An 8,968-nucleotide genomic window follows, 5' to 3' on the forward strand; every position below is an offset into this window, starting at 1 on the left:
ATTACGATAAGTCGAGTAATCACAATCAGTAGAGAGTACTTAGGCGATATTATAGGAGACGTAGTGGGAAAGACGCCGACAATTGGAAAAATCATAACTCTAGACCTCCTTAATCTTGTCTGCAACCTTTAGTATCTTTAGTTGCTAATTTACTACTTTAATTTAATAGTTAATTAGTTAGACAAAGAATATAAATATTTATAACTTAGGAATTGTTTGAGTGTGTCTTCTTAGTGATAGGACAGTCGTAGCTAAACCTTAGTTCTCTGTGGGATTCGACTCCCGACTCTTAGATCGGACTATTGCAGCGGCCTCTTATCCTTTTGTATACGGTAAAATCGGAGGATTCAATATTCCGTCACTATGATGCCTTGTAAGCATATTTAACAAGGTTCGAGACTAGGGTCGAGATCCACCCTCGAGGGATATCGACGCTCGACCTCGAGGCGATGCAGACCAACGGCTATGATGGAAAAGTAGGGAGTTCCCGAGGTGTAAAGCTAGAACCGACAAAGTCTATCAGGCTAGTCTGAGCCCGTATCGTGGCATTAACTAGCTGTCTCATCTCCATATCTTTGTAATAAATGCACTTGTGCTATGTTGGGATTCCCCCTCTTATAAGAAAGGGATCCTTACAATCTTGTAAACATCTGTTGCTCCATACTAAAAATACTAGAACATTCTTTCTGCTCTCTAACACATTCTTTTGGTCTCGTTATCTCATTTATTGCTCATATTTATTGTGTTCTATTTATTGTTCATCACTTATTGCTTATTATTGGCCATAAAGAGTTGCCTTTGATTTATTTATAACTGTTAGTCTCCATCGACCACCTTCGATAGCTCCCAGCCGAGCTTCAAACTCGACCCCGAGGCCCTCGAATATGCAAGCTCGAGGCCCCGATTGGCAACGATTCAGTTTGATTAACATCTCGTTTTTAAGCTCTTATTCTGTTTCTAAGTCTTTCACGTAGTATCAACTGCCTAACAACTAACATAAAAATAGATCACGTATTTTTAGAACCACTAAATCAAATTTAATTGTTATAACCATTTTCACGGTAAACAGTTTGGCACCTACAGTGGGGCTAAAAATAATAGTGATTATTTTCTTGTTGGTTTTACTACACAACGAAAGTTGTCTTTCACACTTTTTTTGTCCAAGATCTTTGATTTCAGGTCAAAAATGCTTAAACCAGTAAGTGTGCCCGAAAATAACAGCCTTAAAAACTATGGGAAGGGCGGTGCAGTTACTCCAGGTATGGGCGTGTCACCAAAAAACCCTGAGAACACACCGGAGCCGATTACCAAGGTACGACCTCGTGCGATGCCCAAGGCGTTAATGCCGGTCCTCACATTAACTAGGGAGTGCGCCGAGAAACTCAGCGGGAAACTCAAAAACATCCAACCTGGGCAAAAAGAGAGATTCCTCAGCATGTCGTTCATATGATTATCGGGGGCCCGACATCCCCAAAGGACCTGTGATCAAACGGATAAAAATGTCCGCTACAATCAAGGGGCCGATCTGAGACAACATGACCGAAGATACCCTCGCATTCAGAGAGGAGGATCTCGAGACCTTGACAGGACCACATAACGACGCGCTGGTAATTTCATTCCTTTTAGGCAACGTTTAAATTAAATGTGTGCTCGTGGATCCAGGCAGCTCGGCCAACATAATCAGGTCAAAGGTAGTAGAACAGCTTGGGTTGCTCGATCAAATTGTACCCACCTCCTGGGTCCTCCACGGCTTCAACATGGACAGCGAAATAACAAAATGAGAGATTGTCCTGCCAATAAACATGTCTGGTACAGTCCAGAATACCAAGTTCCATGTCATCATTGGTGACGTGAGGTATAACGCATAGCTTGTAGATCATGGATACACAACATAAGGGCACCGATGATAAAATTTCCAACAAAAGATGGCATAACAACCATATATGGAGAACAACATATGGCAAAAGAAATGTTCGCAGTTCACCAGGAGGCACCAATCCCCATATATGCCACCTCGGACGAGTCTAGGAGCATACAGACCCCCGAGGACGATGAAGAAGATTTCCTCGCCCCTCGAACTTTCGTTGCCCCTGAAGAGTCGGATGCAAAAAAATCGATAATTGAAGAACTGGAGCAAGCTATTTTGATTAAGCATCTCCCCGACCGGAAGGTATACCTAGGAACGGGATTAACCTCCGAACTCAGGAAAAAACTCATTCAGTTCCTTATTAACAACATCGACTGTTTTGCTTGGTCCCATTTAGATATGACAGGAATCCCGCCGGAAATAACCACCCACCGATTGAGTTTCGACCCCAGGTTTAAATCGGTGAAGCAAAAAAGAAGACCTCAATCCGAAATAAAACACGTATTCATCAAGGACGTGATAACGAAACTCCTTAAAATAGGGTCTATCAGAGAGGTAAAGTATCCCGAATGGCTGGACAACGTAGTGGTAGTGCCAAAAAAGGGAAATAAGTTAAGAATATGCGTAGATTATATAGATTTAAATAAGGCGTGCCCCAAGGATTCTTTCCCATTACCTAACATCGATCGTCTGATCGATGCTACGGCCGGCCATGAGACCCTCACCTTTCTCGATGCCTACTCGGGGTATAACCAAATTCAGATGAACCTTGAGGATAGGGAAAAGACTTCACGAAGTATGGTACCTACTATTACAATGTAATGCCCTTCGAGCTGAAAAACGTAGGGGCCACGTACAAACGCCTAGTTAATAAAATGTTCGAGAATCAAATAGGCAAATCCATGGAAGTTTATATCGATGAAATGTTAGTTAAATCCCTATGAGCATAGGACCATTTGACTCATTTGTAGGAAATATTATACATCCTCAGAATCTATAACATTAAGCTTAACCCCGAGAAATGTGCCTTTGGAGTGGGTTCGGGAAAATTCTTAGGCTTCATGGTATCGAACAGGGGGATCGAGATCAACCCCGACAAAATCAACGCCATCGAAGAAATCACAGTAGTAAATAATGTGAAGGCCGTGCAACGGCTGACGGTGCGAATAATGGCTCTAGGCAGATTCATATCGAGGTCGTCGGACAGGAGTCACCATTTATTCTCTTTACTCAAAAAGAAAAACAACTTCGAGTGGACCCTGGAATGCCAACATGCCTTAGAGGAACTGAAGAGGTATCTGACTAGTTCGCCTCTGCTCCACGTGCCGAAAGAGGACGAAACGCTGTATCTTTTCCTGGTCGTATCTAAAGTAGCGGTAAGTAGTGTGATGGTTCGAGAAGAGCAAGATACGTAATTTTCTGTTTATTATGTAAGTCGGACTCTAGGGGATGCTGAAACCACCTAGAAAAATTAGCTCTTGCATTAATAAGCGCATCGCAAAAACTGAAACCCTATTTTCAATGCCACTGTATTTGCGTTTTAACAACATACCCTCTCCGAAGCATATTGCATAAGCTCGAACTATCGGGCCGCTTGGCCAAATGGGTTATCGAACTCGGGGGGTATGATACCGAATATCAACCCCGAACGGCCATCAAGTCCCAAATTCTAGCGGACTTTATGGCCGACTTCTCACCCTCCCTCGTGCCCGAGATAGAAAAGGAACTCTTGCTAAAATCAGGCACATCTTCCGGGGTATGGACCCTGTTCACCGACGACGCCACAAACGCAAGAGGATCCGGGCTCGGTATAGTCGTGAAGCCGCCCATGAGTGGCATAATCAGGCAATCTATAAAAAAATGCAAAATTGACTAACAATGAAGCCGAGTATGAGGCTATGATTTCCGGTCTGGAATTGGCCAAAAGCCTGGGAGCTGAGTCCGTCGAAATAAAAAACGATTCACTTCTAGTAGTAAACCAGGTAAATAGGAGCTACGAGGTCCGAGAAGAGAGGATGCAAAGGTATTTGGACAAAATCCAATTCACATTACGACGTTTCAAATAATGGACCCTAGCAGAACAGCGAGGACGATGCCCTCGCAAACCTGGGATCATCTGTTGAAGAAGATGACCTACTCCCCGGGGATGTTATTCAGCTCTCCAAATCAGTGGTCGTGGAAGGTCACACCGAGATTAATTCTACTTGCCTAACATGGGATTGGAGAAATAAATACATCGACTATCTGAAGGATGGAAAATTACCTGCGGACCCAAAGAAATCGAGGGCCCTGCGAACCAAAGTAGCCCCGTTCTCACTCGATGAAAACGGGACTCTATATAGAAGAACCTTCGATGGCCCCCTAGCAGTATGCCTGGGGCCAGGGGCACATGCTATATACTCTGAGAAATCCATGAGGGTACTTGTGGAAATCACTCTAGCACCGATTCCTTAATCCGAAAGGTGATCAGGGCAGGCTACTATTGGGATAATATGAAAAACGACACTAAGGAATTCGTCCGAAAGTGCAAAAAATGCCAGAGATTTGCCCCTATGATTCACCAACCCAGCGAACAATTGTATTCGGTCTTATCGCCATGGCCATTCATGGAATAGGGAATGGACATCGTCGGACCCCTACCGACGGCGCTAGGTAAAGCTAAATTCATTTTATTTATAACTGACTATTTCTCAAAATGGGTGGAAGCGCAGGCCTTCGAGAAGAAAAGATAAAAAGAAGTCATTAACTTCATCTGGGATCACATTATTTGCCGATTCAAGATTCCTTACGAGATAACATACGATAATGGGAGACAGTTCATCAGAAGCAAAGTAACACAATTCCTTGAGGATCACAAAATCAAGAGAATCCTGTCAACGCCTTACCACCCGTGTGCAAACAGCCAGGCCAAGTTCACAAACAAAACCATCATCCAAAACTTAAAAAAGAAGTTGGAAAACGCTAAAGGAAAATGGAGAGAAATATTGCCCGAAGTGCTGTGGGCATATCGAACAGCTTCAAAGTCAAGCACAGGGGAAACACCTTTCTCTCTAGTATATGGCGTCGAGGCCCTGATACTAGTGGAGGTTGGGGAGCCAAGAACCAGATTCTGACACACCACTGAGATCTCGAACAACGAGGCCATGACCACGACCCTCGAACTATTAGATGAAAAGTGATAAGCCTCGCTGGTCCGAATGGCCACCCAAAAGCAAAGGATCGAAATGTATTATAACAGGAAAACAAACCTCGACACCTCAGAGTCGGGGACTTGGTCCTAAGGAAAGTCACCCTCAACACCTAAAACCCTAATGAAGGAAAGCTGGGCCAAAATTGGGAAGGACCGTACCGCGTCCTCGGAGTAGTTGGCAAAGGGTCCTACAAGCTCGGTACCATGGAAGGCGAGCAGCTTCCAAGCAATTGGAACATATCAATGCTGAAACGATACTACTGCTAAGGCATGCATTGCACTCTTTTCCTTCGATCGGATTTTATCCCAAAAGGGGTTTTACCGGCAAGGTTTTTAACGAGGCAACATCTGTATACTACCTAAGGAAGATCTAGCAAGTATTCAAGGCTTCTTTTGCAACCAACCTCAAATACTGGGGGGGCATCCCCCCGGAAGGTCACCGACTCAGAAAATCCAAGATACGCCAAGAAGGGTCTCGATAGGAAAATAATGTATCGGGTCAAACGGTCGAGCGAACCGTGCCCGTATAGAGCAACTGGGCCATTAACAGCAAAGACATGTATACCTATACCAAGTAATCAAAGAATACTTCCCAAAAGCATTTGGCGTTTCAAGGAAGCTCGATACTTTTGCAAATAATGGCTCCAAAGCCGAAAGGTGCCCGAACACTCGGGGACTGGCGTCAACAACTAGAAACAACACGACCTCCGGGTCGGAAACTCCAAAATTATAAGCCCTCAATGAGGCAACACCAAGCTCACAAGTAATGGCTCCCGAGCCAAGAAACCCTCGATGACTCTGGACTGTCGTCAATTGCCATCTCCATCGACTTATCAAAACCCGAGGCCGTAAGGCCACATGTGGGAAGCCTCGGTTTTGTAAGACCTACATAAGGCAACAACAATATCTATAAGACCTCAAGCAAGGCATGAACAATACTTGTACCAAGTATCCAAAACTGTAAGACCTCAAAGGCATGTAAAACTTGTAAGACCTTACTAAAGGCATAAACCCGATTTCAAAGTTTCGACTATATATCGAACTTGTAAGACCCCTAAAAAGGCATACCCTCGATATAGATGCCGAAACTACTTCACTCAGGACTTAAAGGCTCCGGCCAAACACAAATGACTCCGGTCACAAGGTTGTACCAGCCAAACTAACGCTACTCGGGGACGTCCGACCATCGCTATAAAATCACACACCTTCAATTACTCCGAATATACTTCGGAAAGAACCGGTTAAACATGCTACCCTCGACATAGGCAAAAAACCTTCGACCATGTTAGCTCCTAAATACTGGCTTCGAGATTTTCAGCCTCCGAGCCAAACCTCCCGAGGTGCTCTATCATCTCCATATAATGACTCACAATCGAGGTTTTTTATTAAACTGTCGAAGAGTCAGGTAAACACTATTTCAAAAAATCCTTATCGAGGGAAAAATTAAGCCTGCACAAAAGGTCACATTGACCAAGCACGTAAGAGCTATTGTCGCCAGCCCACATAAAAGGTCGCATCGACCTAAGGTGTAAGAGCCATTGTTAGCAGCCCACATAAAAGGTCGCATCAACCCAAGGTGTAAGAGCCATTGTCGTCAGCCCACACAAAAGGACGCACTGACCCAACGCGTAAGAGCCTAAGGGCCAGCTTGCAATTCAAAAACTTGAGGGTCGAATGAGCTTGAGTCATAACCCGATTTAGAGACTGAACCCAAAACAGTTAATTGAATATGCCCAAGAGCAAGCGCGTAAGAGCCACTATCACCAGCACTAAAATTAAAGGTCGCACCGACCAAACGCGTAAGAGCCACTGCCGCCAGCGCTAAAATCATAGGTCACAATGACCCAATACATAAAAGACAAGTCTAACCCGGGAACACTCGAGGATCGACTTTCGACCATTACGGGCCGCTCAGCAATAACAAAAACCCGAGGATATAACCCAAGGTCTAAGATCTCGAATCGATTGTCAAAAGTATCACTTATTATTCTCAAAAGGCAAAGGGGAAAAGAAATGATAAAAAGCGAAAATCCTATTATACATATGGCTCGCGAAAATCCTACATCTTCGACAGCTCCGCCGGAGGTTGTTCCCCAACGATTCCGGCTACAGCCCCAGGACCTTCGACGGCCTCTTCCCCTTGGGGAATCCTGCCTCCATTCTCGTCATCTTCTAAGCTGCTACCCGACATATCTCCGGAAGTAAACATGATAGAAACTCTCTCCCCTAGGGTCTTCACCCTCTCGAGCCCGACAGACAACTCAATATCTCTTGCATATGTGTCCTCTAGAGTTTGCCCCCGAGATTCTAACAGAGCGTGCTCCACAGCTCGAGTCAATTTCAGCTCGGCCTCCTCAAACACTCTCCCAGTGTGGGCGTTTATTACAACGACATCTTTTTTGTGCGCAAATATAAGTGCCTCAACTTCGGTTTTGATCCGAGATAGTGTATCTACTAGCTCAAAGTGTAGACCTCTATATTTGTCACTATCCGCCCTCGCATCCTGAAGCTGACACCCGACTGAGGCTATCTTTTCCTGAAGGGTATCCCTCTCAGAGGTTATCTCTCTCACATGCCGTTTGAGTTTGAGGACTTCAAAGTCTCTGGCTCGGAGCCCATCCCTCAGCAGGGCACCCTCCTTCTCAAACTGCATGAATCAAATCCATTGATGTTAAAACATTGGGATCCGGCAAACATTCAAACGATAGCAAAACGGAAACTACATAACCTGTTCAATAAGATGAGCCTTCTCACGCTCATGACGGTTCACCTCAGCCTGAAATCGGGTGAAAGTCTAATTATAAAGCACCTTGGCCTGAAGCCATGAAAAAGGCAAGTTAGAAAGACAAAGATCAGAGCGACAAAGATCAGAACGGCAGACAGGATTTACAAAAGCTACCTGCTCGCAAAGCCTGCTCATCTCGCCGAAGATGAGTGAAGTATCGAGCTCGGGAATTCCCTCGGGAGCGGTTGAAGGCCTTCCGATCACCTCTCTGTCTCCGATAGGCACCCCTGCATCAGAAGATTCTTCATTCGGGACACCTTGTATTCCCTTAGGGGGTAAGGTCGTTCCTTGAGGGGAATCACTCACGACAATGGCACCAGTAGGGTTAATCAGGGCTATCTCTTGTCCATGAAGGGCTCCAGAACTGGGCTCCTCTGAGCCGCCTACCAAATGTGTTCCATCTTGAGGGGTATTTTGGCCATCGGCCGGCTCGGGGACATCACCCGATACCCCCTCAATGGCCTCCTCATTCTGAAGTTGGACCACGATGACATCAAGCTCCGGCTCAAGAGCCACCATCTCTATGGCCTGAGAATCGATCGGCTTTTCCTCTACCTCGGGCGTTATTAAGAAATTATTGCTGCCCCCGGAGTTAGGGCTATTGGGTCGGCTTTAGTTTCTTTTACCTTGATTTTCTTGGATTTCGAAGGTTCATTCGACGGTTCCCTTTGTCTTTTCTTCCCTTCGTCGGGTCCCAAAGTACTTTCGTTACCAAGTGATGTTCTCTTCATCAAGGGAATCTCCCCTAGACCTGCACAAATGAAAGAGGTAAGCCCAGGGAGTGAGAGCGTTATCAATAACGATTCAAGTTAGAAGGTACGACTGCAATAGGGGCGAAAGCTCACCATGGTCCTTAGCTTCCCATCGAGTTCGAGATAGGTTACGCCACACTCGCTCGATATATGGGCAAATCGAGTCTAGCCGACCGACCTAAGCCGAGAGGTCCGTGACCGCACCAGGATAAATTTCCATGGCTGCACCAACGGAAAATATTAAGCACATGGAAAGATGTACCTAAAAAGAAGCAAGGAAATGCTAGATAGTGTCTCTACTTACGTTCCATATTCCACCTTCCGGGGAACAACATCCTTTCCACCAGGATCAGGTCCGAAGTCCTTACTAGGAC

The sequence above is a fragment of the Nicotiana sylvestris genome, chromosome 7 (assembly GCF_000393655.2).
Source record: "Nicotiana sylvestris chromosome 7, ASM39365v2, whole genome shotgun sequence".
Lineage (NCBI taxonomy): Eukaryota > Viridiplantae > Streptophyta > Magnoliopsida > Solanales > Solanaceae > Nicotiana > Nicotiana sylvestris.